Here is an 18,769-nt window from a genome sequence, read left to right as displayed (position 1 = left end):
CATTAAAGTGTGCAACTGCAAGTCATAAAACTGAAGTTAATTAATGAACAAAGCAGAGTAAGAAGGAGGTTTGGTTTTATCTGCAATATAACATCTCAACCCAGATAATAACATAACTATACTATTTGTTGTTGCAGTCTTAAAATATAATCCTATTATTGCATTTTATTTGCCGGTGCTTGGAAATCTTATACTGTTAATGTCACATTCATATGTTATAGATGATATACTGTTATTATAAAAATATTATACTGGATTTTCACAATAAAATCAAAAGGGAAAAGAGATGCACACTGTGGATTAATCTTAAAGCAACACTAAGGAACTTTTCAACCTTCATATAATATTTTCATAACTTTTGTGATGGTACATCGACTTAAAACAAGTTGAATGACACCTCTGTCATGGCCTGAGGGGGTCTGTATCGCCTTCACTGGCACTAAGCAGCTTTGAGGAGCATGGTAGGAACCCGGCTCTCACTTAAGTTTCACTTTCACTTTCGCAAGTCACGACGAGGAGGGAGCAGCAATGCGGCACCTTTGCGTCGGATTGCGTATGTGTGTTTACTGTGAAATGATCCGCTGGTAACAGAAACTTAGTTTGGACGTCTTCTGTTCATTTCCATGCACCGGGAGATCAGGATGTTTACGGTGCTACGCGCTAGTGCTCATGGGAAATGGAGTCTTCCTTCAGGCAAAACACTGCCGCTTTGGGCCACCGGCGCCGCCAAAACTCAACCAAAACTGAAAGTTCTTTAGTACTGCTGTAAGTTTCAGCACCTGAAGGTTTTGTCACATGACGACGGACGATGTGCAGCGAGCAAAGTCAGGATGTGCAGCTGCTGGTGATGACATAGACAGTGTAATCCAAGGTTAAGTGGTTGTAAATACTGTGACCTGCAGATGTTTGTGAATGGAGAAGAAGGCAAAACCTTCAGGTGCTGAGTCAAGAGTCCAAAACAAAATTAAACACTGGTCAATTACTGATAATCACAGTGAAGTGAGAAGTGACCAGTGTCGTTCTAATGAATCTCAACCACATCTGTAACATGATGTACATTTGAAAATCTCTGATTCCTGATTCATATGAGTGACGTGGGGGGTAAAAAAACACACATACTGTACAAAACGCCACTGACGCCTGCTCTGCTCTAACTTTACAGCAAGTTAAAGAGCAGCAGGCCGCGGCTTGAGGGAGCCTGCTGGCTGTTAGCAAATACTGGCTGGCCTGTTATTATTATAGAGTCCTGGCTGCTCTCATCAGCATTCACTCTGGGAGCACCTGCTGCTGAGGTGGATGCTCCACAAGTTATTGGATTGCTAATCTCTTCCTGGGAGGCCTTTTCAGCCAGGCGGACAGATGAGGGTGGAAAAGGCAATAAGCCATCTACAGGGAGCAGCTGATGATAAACTTGAGTGAGAAGGCAGCAACAGAAGGAGGGTGGAGGGTGGAGGGTGGAGGAACGCATGTCTACGTATACTATACACATCCGAGCCGAGGGTGGGGGCGGGACGGTGTCTGTCTTGCGAGGACATGCCTGCGTCCTGATTTCCTTCTCCACAGCCGCAGAGTTATAGCTTTTATTTGAAGACCGCTCCAGCTTTCTCCTTCAATAGATCACAGCGCTCGATAAAAGTGATGGGGAGGGAGGGGAGGGAGGGGGTGGTGGCGGCGGTGGTGTGGTGGTGGGTGAATCTGGACCAGCCGTAGCAACGTAGTGCGTTTCCTACAGCCTGAGCCGGTCTCCAGCAGCCGCTGATTGCCGTGGTAAATGGTGATGAATGCACAGGAAATGGGATGCCTACTGCCACAGATGCTGTGATGGAGGGGAGTAATAACTCTACATCATGGGCCTGTGTGCAGCCAGGACGTCACACAAAGAGCACACTGCCATCATGGAAACACTAAAGTAAGTAACGACAGTCCAGTAGAAAGGATGTGCTCATAATTAGGACGGTATATTTATGTATATATGCGAGGCTCACAGACAGAGGGAATATTTTTCACATTTCTTTATTTATTTTTCTTCCATTTCGTGTCATGTTGAAAGACGAGACACCTGCCGCCACGAAACGACAACAACAAGATCAGAGGCCGTCCTCACTCGTCACTCTCACTGTAAAGCAGCCAGCAACAGCAAAACAACAAGCCAATGGTGCATTTGTAACTCTGTGATGTTGTGATCACAAACTAAAATAAAGCCACATTATTATTATATGCATTTATAATATATGTAATACAGTTCAAATTGCAGAAAATGTACATAAATGTGTTGCAGGTCGATTTCAAGTCGACACCTGGATGTTTTGCTATATATTTATATAAATCTGTGCCTTTTTTCCTCTGTGCTGCATATTCATGAGTTAAATCTATCCGACCACCACATTCTCTCTTCTCTTTCCTGCCTCACCTGCACTAACAAGTTTATCTGTAACACACTTTAGCACTTAGCCACTTCTATTGACTCCAATCTGATCAGACAAATGTAGGCTACATGTAAATCCAACAGGAACTTCTAATTAGCTGACTAGTTTGTATCCATTCTCCACCCAGCGTTACTGACCTCAGCTCACCCTCAGGTAAAAATGCAAATTTAGCCCGAGCTTGTTCGCTTCTGTTTTACTTCCCTGAGTTGGAGAAGCAAACAAAATGCGACTATTCTTGGTTCTTGAGAAGCTGCAGAGTTTATTAACTGACACACAAAATCATCTATCTGGGAGCCAACACACAGCCTGAGGCGAAATTACGACGTATTAGAAATGTAGATCACAGGTGAGTCGCATTTTAGAAGGTTGACTTCACTGCACAGATTCTCACTCCACACTATTTGTCAACAAAAAAAAGTCTGATGACAGATTTCGCAGCTAAGTGATGATTGGAGCCTGGAAGCTTTTTTCTAAAGGTCAAGTGGGTAAACAAGCCCTAAAACTATTGGTTACACCGACTGTAATGAGACACCAGAATGAAAAAGTCACAAGCTACAACATCCAGGCCTGTAATCCAGATCTTAAAGGAGACACATGCCACTTTTCCATGAATTAAAATAGTTCCCAGTTGTCTTACAGACAAAACACCCCAAGGATCAAACATCACAGCTCGGCTGGTTTCAGTGCCTGTCCCTTTAAATGCAAATGAGCCACCACTTGCCCCGCCCTTCCAACGGTCCCAGGTAGGGGTGGTATTCTGAGGGAACAGCTCGTAAAACCACATGGATTTCAACCTCGGGAGCCTGCACATTACAGATGTTTTTTTGTCAATTCTCACATTTTGGGGGCCAGAAGGCAAGACAACATCCAAATATATGTTAAAGAGCATTTAAAAAGTGATATTTCCATGATATGTCCCTGTCACGTCTACTGAATGGACTGAAATGACGTTTTGCACAGACGTGGACCCCAGAGGACGAAGTCGAGCCATTTGTGACTCCAGGGAGTCATCAGTGGGTCAACATTTATATCTTTTCTATAATTTACTTTATGAACAAGCACCTGAATGACTAATACTGAAGACAGAGCTGCAGGAATGAGTCCTGAATCTGGAGACTAGCTTTTAGCACTTCCTGTTGGAAGGGTCTAATTGTTTTGGAATGGGCTTTTGATGAGATGGTTTAATTCAAGCCCATGGTAAACGCAAGCTAATGAGAGAAAATGAGATTATATGTCTCTTAGAATAGACTACAGTGTTTATCAGGGATGCTATTCATCATTACACCACATCTGCAGAAGATACAAACCCATCTGTTCACCAGTCCACCTTCACTGCTCAGGTTGATGCTAACGTCCACATTTGCCCACAGACTACTGTATGTCGACCCTGCAGCGCTCCACAATGTCAGCTGCAATTCATATACTATATATATATAGTGCAAATTAGCATACAGTAGCACGCTGACATCTATTATGCTTTTCTGCATTGCTTGGGCCCAGCTACAGTTTACAGCCTGCCATGCTGCGCTCCAAATGACTGAAAGGCCACATGAGAATGAATCACGGCTCACTTTGACTGATGATTTCAATCAGGGAAATTTAGAGGGCAGCTGCAGCCGACACACCTTCATCTAACATGATGGATTAACAGACGAGCTTTTCATCACCCGTGTTGAACAAAGTGACGGGGTAAACTGGGCGACTCGCTGCCGTGAAACTCGTCTGTGTCCTATTTTTGCGATGCGCGGGGGACAGCTGCGTGCGTTTCGTGCTTTGAACCTGCAGGACTGTTGTGGAGTCTTTAGGCGCCACGGCACATCAAACGCTTTTTTGCAAAAGGCTGTGGGGAGTCAGAGCTGCAATCCTGCAAACCAACCCTCCGCTTCATTACACATAGGCTGTTTATATGTCAGCGTGAATGAATGTTGGGAGCTGTCGGGGCAGCGGCGAACGGATGGTGGTGACACGCTTTCCACCTTTTTCCTCTGTGTATCATAACAGGTGAATAACTCTGAGAAACTGTGTTGCTAAGGGTGACACTGCAAAACGTCCACGGCGGGGACACGTCAACTGTCCGTTTCCTCCAAAGTGGATTCCAGCCGGAAAAGGTCAGGGGGGGCGTCCATGATTGAGCCGGAGCTGCTGTCCCCCTCAGGCAAGATGGATGACAGCAGCCTCCAATCAATGAAAGATGATCTGAACAGTACGATTACCTGCTGAGCTTGTGAGCGGGCAAAGATCCCGAGCGTGACATTATTCTGTGCTTCTGCATAAATCCGGCAAATTAACAAGAAAGTATTCTCCGTCTGACTGACAGCCTTTGTTCCGCGTGGTCGCCGTATTCCTTGTTTTTGTTGCTTTCAGGTGTAATTACGGCTCTCATTGTCATTCCGGCTCTCGGCGGTTTTTTTAGTGGGAACTGTCAATATGAGATGAGATTAAATCAGTGTTATTTGAGGATAAATCACTAGCTAGGTATCAGTTCAAACTCATTACAGACAATGAAGATGCTACAGATAGACGAGAGGCTTAACCGTAATCCGTCTGTAAACAGAGGGTGGGGATAATATCAGGAAAATGCACAACTATGAGTGTGTCAGAGCAGTGCAAGTCCAGGCAGACTCAAAGACTTATTGTATATGCATACATGTAATGTGAACATACTGAATTTTAATGGCGCTCTTATACATGTAAAACCCATGGTGCCTGGAGCTGATTAAATATGAAGAATGTAATCAACCGCATCGTGAAAAATGCATGGAGTCCACATATTAGAGAGGACACATCTCACGTCTCACCAGAACACACATTAGCCCGGTCCTGTTGCGTTGTTCTACTCTGTGAAGGGGACGACGCGCGACAGTAGGCGTTCCTGGGGTAATCTAAGCAGATAAAAGGATTTTTTTTTTTTTTTTTTTTATCGAGAAACGCAGCTCCAGACAAGTGATTCATCATTTTCAGATCACAGCATTCGTGTCGTGGAGCGCGCACGCACGCAAGGCAAGAATTCGCCGGCTAATGGAGTGCAACATGCAGCATTCAAATCAATACACTACATATTCACAGGCTTTTCTGGGAAGATAAGTGTGTTGCTTGCCTAGAGTACAGAAATAACAAACACAAAAAAAAAAAAAAAACGAGGCACGCTGAAGGACTGAGAATAAACACGCTTCTAGAAATGATTACACCAAACACCTCAAATGTATTTCGCCTCTATCCCATGAATTCTTGTGTTGCTCGAGGGGAGCCTTTTTTTTTTTTTTTTTTTTTTTTTACCCCTGTGCCACCACAAGAGCACAGTCAAACAACAAATAAACTACGTCTGGTGCAATAAATAAAAGAGAAAAACTGACTGTGTGCACTCGGATATACTCCCAATATTGTTTTTTATTTATCAGTGCCTCCACCACACGGGCCTCTGTGGTCTGTATGTAATCACAGCACATATCTGCCTTTTCTTTTTTTCTTTTTTTTTTGTTAGTCTGCCACAAGCTATATCGCTTATCCTTTCAGGGTCGAGGAGGGCCCAGAGCAGACTCCGCCTCTCATGGAGTCGACATATAGAGACAAACAACCGGCCAGGCTCACAGCACATGGAGATAAGTACGATCCCTGACGTGGATGCTGAAAACCATCGCAGCACCTTCTACTCAACTGGTTTATCACGGATTTTCAGCAGGCCAATGATTTCAAAGGCTTGTTCCCTTTAAAAAAAAAAAAAAAAACTCTACACCACTTCACAGATGAGAAAAAAAAAAGGATTGAAGATGAGCATTTCACACATACATACATAGATAAACAACCGAACGAGCAGCTCCACTTCTCTTCACATACGAGCTGGGTCTAATACAAAATTGAAAAAGTACAGATAATGGAGCCGGAGCAAAAACATGCGCTGAATGAAAAAATCTTCTCCCATTACATTCAGGCAGCCTAACTTGTGTGATTTGACCTTTTGAAGCTTTTTTTTCTCCGAGCTGTTCCCAGGCAAGGAAACCAATAAATGAGGCAACAATCACAGAAGGGGAAGACACACATCCGCCCTCCATCTTTCAGCCTATGAGCACCTATACATGTAAAAACAAGACTTACTACTATAAATATTATATAGTGCAATGTAAAGCAGGAGACCGGCTGGGCTGGCCACTCAGCATCAACATGCTCTTATATGAAAAGACGTTATTCCCACTGCAAGGCCACAGCCAGATTGAACCCATCACCATGCAGCACCTGAGGGAGTTGGATATGCTTTTATCAATTACACTTAAATGGAGCAAGTCGTATTTCAAGGTGGTAATCAGATCTAGGTCCAAGCAGGCTGGTGCAGTGTGCAAATACAGTTCAAATATCAGGATGTATGATGTTTTTTTTAGGATAGGTTTTGACTTAAAGGTCCAGTGTGTAATATTTGGCTAGGTTTATTAGCAAAATCTGAATATACTACCCATGAATATACTGTATTTCTATAGGTGTATAATCGTTATAAAATAAAATTTGTTTGGTTTTTATATAGCAAGGGTCTTGCTTTAGAGAGTATAACATTATCCACTACTACATGGACAGCAAAACAGCAGTTTCATTAGTAATCCAATAATAATTAAAATTTAAGCCTCCAATTTGTGAAGATTTGTTGCTTTTCTTATTTGACAGTGACTGCAGCATTTTGGGTTTTTAGGAGATGGAACAAACAAAAAGCATGATGGATAATTCTGACTATTTCGTGATGGGCCTTTTAGATGAAACAAACATAAACTAGTAATTGATGAAATTGCAGACCAGGAGAAAATGGAGCTCTCTTGGGGGTGATAAGACAGAAAATTGGACCCAGGATCTATTTTCTGGCCTGATTTCCAACCCCCTCACAACTTTTCAGGGAATAATTCCTCCTTTTTCACAGTCATCAATACTGAGCTGAACAAAACGCCCTCATGTGAGTGGAGGCAGCGAATCAGAGCTGGATATTGACTTCTCCAGTGATGCCCCACCAACATGAAGCACAACGCTGTCTCCGCTAGTACCAGAAACTTCACATGTACAAATCTGTCAATTACAGCTTTTACAGCTCTGAGCAGCACAAAAGCCCCCGTGGTGCTCCACATTTAACACAATGTGCATATGGCAACCCACTGCACCTTCATTTCATCAAGCGGAGTGGAGGCAGAAGAGATCAAGATCAATCTCTTACCTTTTTGAAAGGAAGCATCTGTTCAGAGCAGAAGGTCAACTCGGAAAGTTTATTATCTGGGTCTGTCGGTCTCGTAAAAATGCATTTCTCTGCTCGCAGCCGAGAGCGGAGACTGTTAACAAGACCAACAGGGATGAGACGGGGATAAGACCGCTCTGCATTAAAGCTCCCTGCCCTTAAACTCAATATGCTTCGCATCATTTTGAGAAGCAAAATGTCAAATTTACATACAAGCCTCAGAGGACAAGGACGCTTAAACATGCATCAAGTGTATCAAACATACCTGAAATAATTACCGCTGCATCTGCTCAGTCTGAGATTAATGATGCTCTGTATGGTGTTTGTGTACATAGAATAGTGCATGCTCTATAATTAGGCCTAGGAGTCAAACAAGCAACTATTCAAATGGGTTAGTCAGGTCCACAGAGGAATGTGTGCTCATCAGAGCAGATGCTGATTGAAATCAACCGTGCATACAGCAAGATATTAAATATCACCTCCAGAGTTGTGCCAAAAGCAGAACAAATGTTTAAACATACAGCCTCCGAAAATAAAAATTAAACACTTTCCTCTGTGGCGATTCGCTATTTAATTAATTTTGATGAAAAACTAAAAACAGCAACCCCCCACAACACACACACAATCATATAAATATCAGTACAAAACCATGTTGGGCTTCATTAAGAGGATTAACATCAGGAGGGGGGAGGGGTCAGACAGAAACCGAGAAACATGATGAAGCTTTAAAGCTGTAGTAGAAGCATAATGCTGCTGTCTGACGTTGAGCAAAAAAAAAAAAGGCTTTCATATTGGAAACGATGGTTTCATGAGCCACAGGGTTTTTTTTCAAACGCGCTCCTCATAATGGGCCACGTAAACTTTCCATTCACAAGCTCTAAATTAGAGTGACATGGTTTCCATACGGCAGCAGAGATAAGGCGACAGCTTGGCCCTGACGGAGACAAAGCGTCTTTGTATCATGTCTATATATCCAGTGCTCTGGAGGCCAAACAGCCTGTAGTTCCACCTGTTAGCAGGGCTCACCCATCCACCTTTTAGTTTGATTTATTTATTATTTACTTTATTTTTGAGCATATTCAATGAAAATCCAATCATCTCCTTGACCGAGGGGGAGACGGGGAGGCATCAACAGTCGGAGGCGGCCAGCTTGGCAAACCAGCAAAGTCCCATCATCAGAACCCAATTAAAAAAACCCAGGGCGAGGAGACGCAGCTCTGCACTCATCCCATGCCAAGTGCGGTGGCGGAGGCTGTGTGTGCCTCGTGTGTGTTGTTGGGGAGGGGGCGACGGCAGCCAACGTGCAACCACATCTGGTAGACTAGGAGAGGAGATAAGAGGGTGTGGGGGGCGCTCCTCCCTCCCTCCAACCCGTCATGTGATACCACTACGAGCATAAACAGGAAGACTTGCATCCGGTTTAGTGCTGTCAATCAATTCAAATATTTAACAGAATGTCATAGTCAACTCGCACATTTCTAAATGTCCCTTTAATATCATTTTAATACCCCTTAATACGCTTTATGCAAATGTTTTCTATGGAAAACAACAACGTGTAGTGTTATATTTCACACTAACACTCTCACTTTGAGCAGTCATTCACATTTGAAGCAGAATCTCACACGATGTAACACTGGTGTATCAATAAACGGAGGATGACGGCGCTGCAGAGGCTGAGAGTTTTGACTCATCTGATGAGAACGATTATGAAAAAAGACGAGAGAGTTCAGTCACATCAGACAGCAGGCCACAGCTCCAGCTCTGTATACACTGAGTAGGCTATAGTGTGCTTTTAATCAATAACCGCGGTAACAGCAGAGTAACAGGCAGGCTCATTGTTCATGTGCAGAGGGACGATATCAGCTGTTACTTTCATCCCAACACTTAAACCTGAGTTGCTTCTATGCTGAAAAACTCTGTAGGATGTGTTAGAGGACTAATTCATCTGTCCAACCATCAGAACTATGACACATGAAACCAGGGCCGTTGCTAGGAATTCTGGGCCCCCTGAAAAAATACTGATGTGGGCCCCCACCCCCTGACTTTTCATCACCACTTTTTTGATTGACTGTGTATAAGAGGAATTTAGTCACACAAAAAATCAGTCTCCTGGGGGGGGTTTATGGGCCCTACTGGGCTGTGGGCCCCTAGAATTGTCATCGCCTTTCTCCCCTATGCAACGGCCCTGCATGAAACCGTAAACACAGCTTACTGTATGAAAAAACTACAACTTTACTACTGTAGGTCACAAAGAACGATAATCTTGCGCTAAAAAATGATGCCGTTAAAATTGTTTTGCGTTAATGCGTTACTGAGACACAAACCACAGCAACTCATCGTTGCTCAACAAAAGGAATCTGCAGGAATATACAGTATAACACACAAAACACACACACTTGACTTGACTCACCCGTCCTGGTGGCTGCTGCTGCTACACCGGACGCTCCAGGTGCTTGACAGAAGAAATCTAAAAGGAGCAGAACACATGTGGATTACACTCATCTTTCTGAAACAAACTGAAGGTAACACACACAAACACATTTCCTCTCTTACATCCAAACACAATCCTCAGCGATCGTTTGAACTTCCTTCCTGGCTCGGTGTGTGTGCCTGAAGTGAGTGCAGCAGCAGCAGCTTCCTTTTGTCTAGAATAATCAGAAAGATGAGCGGCCGTGACCCTCGGTGCTGCCGCGCGCAAAGGGAATAAAACGCAAGTCAGCAGGGACGATGCAATTCACCTGTGACCCCTGAAATCTACCAGTGATGAGGATGTGTGTGTGTCTGACTAACAACCACTTATTACTCTGTCATTCCTTAGCATTTCTCATTTTCGTAAACAAAAAAGAAAAAAAAGGAGAATGGATGACAACACATTTCCTGCTTGGCTCTGCTATTACAGTCATTTCACTGTGGCCAGATAACAACCACCAAGCAGGCTGTTGCTCCCTGTTTTATTCATGTGCCATGTTGTTTAAAGAGGAGTGGTGGGTGAGCATGATCACAGCCTGTTGATGTTGGATCATCTGTGCCCACCGTGTAGCAGCTAGGGGATGGAGGCGGTTGGGGGGGGGGGGGGGGGCACACGAGGCTGAGCCCCAGCCAACGTGCTCATCAAATGATCCAGTAAAGTTTGGACGGGCAGACACAGACATGATCACAACGCGGCAGATGAAACGCGCCGCTCCGCCTGTGTAGCTTTCCCAAACCCCTTCTCCACAGAGACCCACACAAGAGAGAGAGGGAGAGGGGAGGGAGGGAGGGAGGGAGGAGGGAGCACAGGCCAGAGCACATCAATGTGAAAACCAGCGAACGCCCTCGGAGAAAGAACAGAATCAGAGAGGAATCGTACACTACACCCACAGCGGCGCACAACTCGAGACCTTATAAAAGATGACAGCGTTTTAAGTTACAGCCTCTTGCTATCTGGAACTCCAGCGCAGCCAGACGGTTATAAAAATCTAATGCGTCGTAATTTATGAGTTGTTGCAGAGAAACCATTCATTCTAGGTGAAAACGGCGGGGAACTGGGTTTTGCTTCCCCCTGCTGCAATTAAATTGAATAATACAGTCATTAATTATTCATAAAGGTCAAGTGAATAACAATAATGCAAGAGTTTACTGATGCCCCCCGAGGGAAATGGGCTTTTTTTTTGTTGGTTGACCCCGCCTCCGGGAAAGGTCGGTGACCTCCAAGGATTTCCTCTACCGCTGCCTCCTGGCTCACAACAAACTGGAAAAAAATATCTAATTAACAACAATAAGGACATTATGTTGCACAAATGACCCTGAACAAGTCTGTTATCTTTCCTATCAAGTGGACAAAGTTGGAGCTAACAGCTTCTAGCCTTGAGGGATGCTTTCTGACATTCATAGGGGTCGTGTTCCCTTAGAGCAACAGATTTATGTCAGGCAGACCTCTCTCTGTGTTGTTGACCGTCCCTCCACGTCGCTGTTAGGACCCAAGGTTCTGTTTGCAACCCAAAACAACTAAAAAAACAATACAGACAATATGTGCGAGCGGTGCTGAGTCTGACAGCCTCCTCCTGGGTCACAGCGCCACAGATCAGCCAGATGTGTTAAGCAGAACATTATTGATGATGTTGACCTCTGACCTTTTGGATGAGAGGCGGTGTCATGACATAATTAATGTATGAAACTGAAAAAACATCACAGTGACCTCCAGCTGAGGTGACTGTGACCGCTTCACAATGTCACAGGAATAAAAGACAAGGATGACGTGTGTTAAAGTGTGTTAAACTCACACACACACACACACACACACTCAACAGACGGCACTTCAATCACAGGTCAATACAAACGAGTCCAGAATCTGCCTGACGCTGGTGAAGGTGTAAGGTATTGGTAATCGAACTGAACACTGACGATCACAGAGATCATTCTCCACCTACCAACGCCAATACAGTATGCATTACCATAGAAACCCCAAACAGCTCACAAAGTCAGAAAAGCAAAAAAACAACGTATGTACTGTAAATATAACATTTGCAAAGATGCCACACAAGAAAACAGATAGGGATGCACTATAACTCTTTTTTTTTCCACCGATACGATAACCAATAACTTTTTTATTAGTTTATATTCACATCTGAGGTAAGAAAGCTAAGATATAGTGAGTAAAGATGAGTTTACATTACAGCTCTGCCTCCGACTTTACCAAATAATATAACCGACAACACAGTTGTAATCACAACAAAGACCAGAACAAATCAACGTAGATTGGCTCTAAAATGGAAAAAAATCTGTTTATTTTGGCGTAATTATCATCCAATATCGGGCCGATAATTATCTGTACCGATAGCTATTGTGCATCCCTAAAAACAGACTAGATGGCAAATCTACAAGGAGTGGGTCAATCTCCTGAACCCTGCTGAAAAACACTGTGTCCAACAATTCCAACCGAGTGACAATCTTCTTTTTTAGGAAATCAACATCTGTCCGTTTCTATACTGATACAAATACAAATGAAAAAAGCCTGACAAAAAAAACTGAATTGAAATTGAATTAAAATCACACCTTATCCTCCCTGTCTGGTAATAATAAAATCAATTTATAATTAGAGGGAAATCAGGCGGCTCCAGCTGTTATCACTATGTCAGATGTAATCAACATTTAAGTTGTATCTGTTTATATATTAAACATTACAGAGCTCAGAATGGGGCCAAGTCATTATGAGTAACGCTGCAGCTTGTTTCGCTCATACTGATTCAGATATTACACAATCATATCAATAGAAAGAGACATTATATTTATTGATAACAGCTGTGCAGGCCACCACTTATGGCGCAAAGGCAAGTCTGAGAAGTGGATTTTTTTTTTTTTTTTGGGAGGCAAGGCCTAATGAAACCGTTGACAGCTGTGCAGCGCAGCAGCTTAATCCAGCATTAACATCAGTTTCATGGAGCGATGGGATGAGCTGCGTCACGGCGCCGAATCCTAGAGGTCTGAGTTGTGAATTTGTGGCTTTTAAAGGATCTACGCTCCCGACAATTAGATGCTCATGGTTTTTAAGCTCCCAAACTGTCTTGTTTGCACTCAACAGCTGCTGAGCTACCTGCTGAAGAGCGGAGGGAGACTGACACGTGGCCACAGGGAGTGTTTATGTAGCAGAAATCACAACTGATTACACTGAAGAGTGTTGTGTTTGCAAAGTTAGTGTTAAAATGACGGCGTGAAAAGAGGGAAAACATTACTGACATGTTGTGCACACGTTGGCTCACATGCCTCAGGGCCTTGCAGAAAGGAAAATGCATTTCCCATAAATGTATATTTATCATGTCATCACTGTCACTCACTGTCACCTGAGAGGAGATGAGGGTCTGAGAAAGCGGTGAAAAAAACAACCCAGCACGGCGCTTTGAATGTTTGCACCATTACTTTTGGTGCAGATACAGTATGTCCAATAAGTTGTGATATTCTGCTTCACTTTCATCTCTGATGTGCTGCCAATCACATCGTTGCTAACTTGCCAACGAGTCCATGCACATCTGGATGTATCTATGATTGCGGTCGTGCCCCCTAACTCAGCAACAGAGATTGGCATCCCATCCTCCTCTCTGTTTGACAGTCAGTGCACAAAGACTTTAACGGACTGATGATGATAAATCCTGCAGAATGTTTGCCAAAAATTAAATTAAATCAATGATCTTCTTGACAGAGAAAAATGTAGACAAAAAAGGCTAAGTTCAACATTAAGTAAAGGTCCTCTCCTCATGAAACAACAGTGACATTTGACGAGCCAAGTTGTGCACTTGAAATAAATCTGCTCCCGAGGGCCGAACCAAACACCGACCCAGCGACTGACAGACGATCTCTCCTCAGAACTGTGTCCACATGAAAAGCAAAATCGCAGTGAGTGCATTGAAACAGTGGACGAGTTAATAAGCTGCTTTGTAATGCACTTTTCTATTGCGTTGCTTTATAATCGCCATTCATCACTGACACATGCGGTTTATCACATCAGGGAGCGCCACGACACACTATAAATCGAAGCCCAATCACTTCCTGGACAAAAAAATGATATAATTAAGAGGCTCGGTCCGGCCTGAGGGCTTCCTGCAAAAAAAAAAAAAGGCTTCACTTCCCTCCTCTGTGCTACTAACGCGAACGGCATCAAGTTATTTACTTTACAACATCTAAAAAGATCAATTCTGTGTGTTAAATTCGGCCAATAACTCTGACAGGCGGGACGCCTTCACATATAAAACCCCCACACGAGGGTTAAATGAGTTAAAAACGAGGACTATTAGTCGCACACCCAGGGGCTTGCTTCCTCTCACAGGATGTCAATAAGATGTAGTTTACAACGCAGCAGATGTAAACAGCCTATTTATATGTATAAAGGCTGTGGTAAGACTTAGATGTGTTTAATAGTGATTTAATGTGTAGAGGAATTCAAGAGAGACGGTGAAAAGCATTGATTTGGGGGGGTGGGCTTACAGGGGAAACTCTCAGGGTTTCATTTCAGACTTAACAGTAAATTATTGATCCTATAACCCTAACTAACATCAGTCAGGTAATGACGAGTTAACGGTGGACAATCAGTCAAAAAGCTCACATAATCATTTTTCTTTTGGAGTAGAACTACAACTCAACATCTGAATCCCAATCTGTATTGTGTTTCTGGTGAAATTTTTATTGTGAAAATACATTAGGAGTAGGTTTGTTACCTTTAATTGTCGGTGCAAGCTATTTTTAGAACGGCGGAGCAGAGCCGTGAGCTGCTCAGAGCTACACTACAGAGGCTCATGGGATTTCTTGGTTTCCCTCATCAAGCTCATTATACACAATCCAACAACTCCAAAACGCTCTGGTGGACAAGTTGTGACCTGCACATTCACCACGCTATGAGATAATAACAGAACGTTGTTTTAGGTAAATGCAGAGACTGCTTGCAGAAAAACTGCCCCCAACGGGCACGCGCATCAGCGGTTTTGCATGAATTTACCTCTAAAACAACTCAGTCTGGTAACGTTCTGTTATTATCTCATAGCGTGGTGAATGTGCAGGTCACAACTTGTCCACCAGAGCGTTTTGGAGTTGTTGGATTGTGTATTTGATGAGTTTGATGAGGGAAACCAAGAAAACCCATTAGCCTCTGTAGCGTAGCTCTGAGCAGCTCGTGGCTCTGCTCCGCCGTTCTAAAAACAGCTTGCACCAACAATTAAAGGCAACGAACCTACTCCTAAAACTATAGGGATTATGGCAATGGGCCAATTTGCCAAAATAATGAACTATCTTTTTAATGATTACATGGTTAGCAGCATTCTAACTTCTTAAAAAGGAAAAGTCTAAATATAGCAATGTCTGAGAAGTAGATCGTACCCTGAAGTTACCTCAGCCAACAACACTGAGAGGAATCAGGAACTTCTACGACGTAAACAGTTTCTACATGTGAACAGTTTTGTGGAGCTGCAGTGACAGGAAGTGACTCCACAGTGACACTGCTGTGACGTTGCCACGTGCCAAGAGCAAAATTGATTGATTGACCAGAGAAGAGGTCCAAGGCCGCGTCTGTCCATCGCTCCCCGCTGAGATCACCCATGTGTGCCAGGTGCCCATTTTGATGTGTCATCGCCTAATTGAGATTAACCCACTGTGTTTTGTGTCATGGGGGAGGTGACCGTAGGACTGTGGGACATTTTATGAAATTAAATGGAGCAGTTTCTTTTCTTTTTTTTGCCTGGTTTGTGCAATATCAGTAGGCTACCTGGTCGCGCGCCAACACACAGGCTTAAATGAGAGAATTTGGCAGAGCTGCCGGTATTAACGACATAGGCGGCGTTGTAAGGTTGAAAGCCACGGTTGCTCACAAAAGAGATGGACTTGGCTTCTCTGGGATTACTCCACGACAAGAAACAGTGTAGAGCAGTATTGATGTAACCACTTCAAGGGGGTGCTGTAATTCCAAAAAAGAAAAAAAAGGCAAAAGAAAGAAAAGAAAAGAAAGAGAGGATCAGTCCTGCGTTTTCAGATCCGTGGCATTCGTGTTTCAAAGCAAGCTGTCAAAATAAATTGCTAGAAATGGATTTCTGGAGGCTTAGCCATACTGCTCACAGCGAGCAGGAGACAGTGGCTGTGAGTTGTTGTTATGACCTCTTGACTACAAGGTAAAAATCCCATTGAGCAGCTTGCCACAGTGGGTTACATCCATCTCCACTGTCCCTTTCACTTCCACGGAGGAGGAGGAAGAAGAGTGATAAAAACCCAGCGTGGGGGGGGGGGAACTCATCACCCCTTTATGCAATGAAACAGAGGACTGATGGATTTCACTTAGCTCATGTTAAGTGACGTGGATTAGCAGCCAGATAAATCATTGTAGCCCCCATGCTCCATGTTATAGTCCATAAAGTGCACACAGCTTTATGAAATGCACAATGTCCTCATCTACTTATCTGGATTTATTTGGTCTCTGCCTCGCTCTCTCTCACACGTTTCAATGGCAATAAGCCCAGACAGACACACACCACTGAGCTTCTTCTCATTTAAACCAATGGCATGACAGAGGAAGTGAAGCGGGGAGACTACACACCTCTAACACACACACACACACACATAGGCTACACACAAAAAAAAAAAAATGGAAATATCCAAAGTGAAGCTACAATATCAAGTTTCACGTCTTACTGTTAATATTAACGCGTCCTTCACCACGTTAGAGCCAGAAATTAACTATCAACTAACTAAACACATAGATAACAAACACACGCACATACACACACACGTTTAACTCAATTTCACTTAAATCAGCGTCCGAGCTGCAGCGGCTGCAGCAACTAACAGCGACTGAGCGTGACACACGAGGTAAAGCAGACATTTTTTTCCCCTTGTTCTTCTTTTTTAAGCCGTGTCCGCCCACCTACCGCTGTCTGTCCTCCGTGTCCTGCCGGCAACAACTTGTCCTGTTCTGTCCTGGCTGCTGAAGCTCCGCCGAGCTCCGTCCGCTCCACTCCGCGCCGATGCCTCCTCTGCTCTGCTCTGCGTCTCTCTCCACGGTGGAGGAGAGAGGAGAGCAGCCGACCAATCAGCGGCCGCCTGATTAGGGAGGGTGATAGCAGCCAATCAGGCCACGGCCGGGGAGGTGCACGCGGAGGAGGAGGGATGTAAGGATGGATGGATGGATGCTGCTTTTGTCTAACCGGGGGATTGACTTTCAAGCAGCGGAGCGACTGCAACTGTCACGCCGGAGTGAGCTGATGGCAGCTCGGGCAAAAATAAACCCACATCCCGGGTAAGAGTGTGTAGGGGAGGAGGAGGGTTCAACGGGTGGGTGTGTATGAGCAGGATGATTGACAGGGGCTGTCAAGGACAGGCTCGTTTCAATAAAGTGATACTATTAATGCAACATGAACATATGGAGGCTGCAGAGCGAGAGCTGCTGCTCCATGTAATCACAAGTGGAGCTGATAGGACATCCATCCATCCATCCATCCATCCGCTCCATCCATCCATCCATCCATACCTTGTCTGCAGTGTTTATCCATGCAGGCGGCTGGAGGCAATCCCAGCTGACATTAGGGTGAGGGTGGGGTAAAGGAAGCGATGCCTATACCTAACCACCACACAGCTGCTCTGCAAATAACATTGTTTAGGCTAGATCAGTAGTTCTGGTTGTCCTTGAGAGGGTTCAAGGGGGTCCCCACATTTTTCTCCCCTAAATTTTACCTTTTTTTCTAAAATTAAAAAACAATTATATACATTTTACCACTTTTTCCAGAAATTTCTTCAAAATATTTCCCAAAAAGTCACACCATTAGCCCTAATCTGTATGTACATTGACTAAAAAAGTAATGTTATTCAGTCTCAGAACAAATATTTGTGTACTTCTGGTCTTTGTTTCAAAAAATGTGTCCAATTTGTGTCAGTTTAGGGGTCTTTGATATAAAAGTGGCTTTATCTCATCTGAATAAAACCCCTTTATTCCAGTAACTGTCCCTCAGTAACTCTCTCTCTCATCCTTGAACACTGGATTACATTGTTAACGTTCCCAACAGCTGTTTAGCCAAATGTCAGACCAAACACTTAACAGGGAGTGTTCATTTTATGACTATTGGACCACATCTCATCCCCATGTCTAATGGTGAATGTTTCTCCTCCCATATTGCAACCCCACAGGAAGTGAAAGATCAACCGCAACAATCATCTCACTGTGTAAAAATCGTGGTCCAAGTTCAGCCAAAGTTCAAGTCAAGTGAGACACATGGAGCCTCGGGGGTCTCAGCCGGGCTCAAACAGGACCAGATAGCAGAATTAATCCGGATCACAGCTGGTTCTCTTCTAGCCTGTAACCGTGAACATACATCTGGTTTCACAGCTTGAGGTTTATACTTTCATCAGAGAGAGAAAACAAACAGGATGTGAGGGATACATGATGAATGTGGCTGGATTCTTAAATTCTTCTGTTAATTTATGTTGCCAAAAATGTCACAATAACCTCTTTGTATTGTATGAAACGTCCCTGCAGGCTAATACTGCTGTTTGAGTTGAGATGGATTCATTGTAGTTAATAAGTGATGAACACTATGAAACCGTGTGATGCAACTTTGTAGGACTTTGTCGGTATACTGTAGGAGAAAAAAAAGAAAAGAAAGAAGACATTTGGGAAAGTTTACTTCAAATGCAG

The 18,769-nt window shown here is 43.7% G+C and overlaps 1 protein-coding gene across 6 annotated transcripts in view; it reads right to left on the bottom strand.

Annotated features, from left to right (window-relative positions):
* Positions 1-17,163, bottom strand: part of LOC310999363 (beta-1,3-galactosyltransferase 1-like) — a 107,636-nt gene extending 90,473 nt beyond the window's left edge. For 3 of the 6 annotated variants that reach the window (XM_083989753.1, XM_083989755.1, XM_083989756.1), the window contains exons 1-2: positions 17,010-17,163; positions 10,040-10,096 (exon numbers count right to left, since the gene is read on the bottom strand). The gene's annotated coding sequence lies outside the window, so the exon portion shown is untranslated. Of the gene's footprint in view, positions 1-10,039; positions 10,097-17,005 lie in introns of all 6 variants that reach the window. The other 3 variants (XM_083989758.1, XM_083989757.1, XM_083989754.1) reach the window with 2 other exon arrangements.
* Positions 17,164-18,769: the final 1,606 nt, after the last annotated feature.

The sequence above is a fragment of the Trachurus trachurus genome (assembly GCF_905171665.1).
Source record: "Trachurus trachurus genome assembly, chromosome: 2".
In the NCBI taxonomy this organism is placed as follows: domain Eukaryota; kingdom Metazoa; phylum Chordata; class Actinopteri; order Carangiformes; family Carangidae; genus Trachurus; species Trachurus trachurus.
Note: the sequence above shows the minus strand (reverse complement) of the source record. Positions and strands in the feature narration are given on the sequence as shown.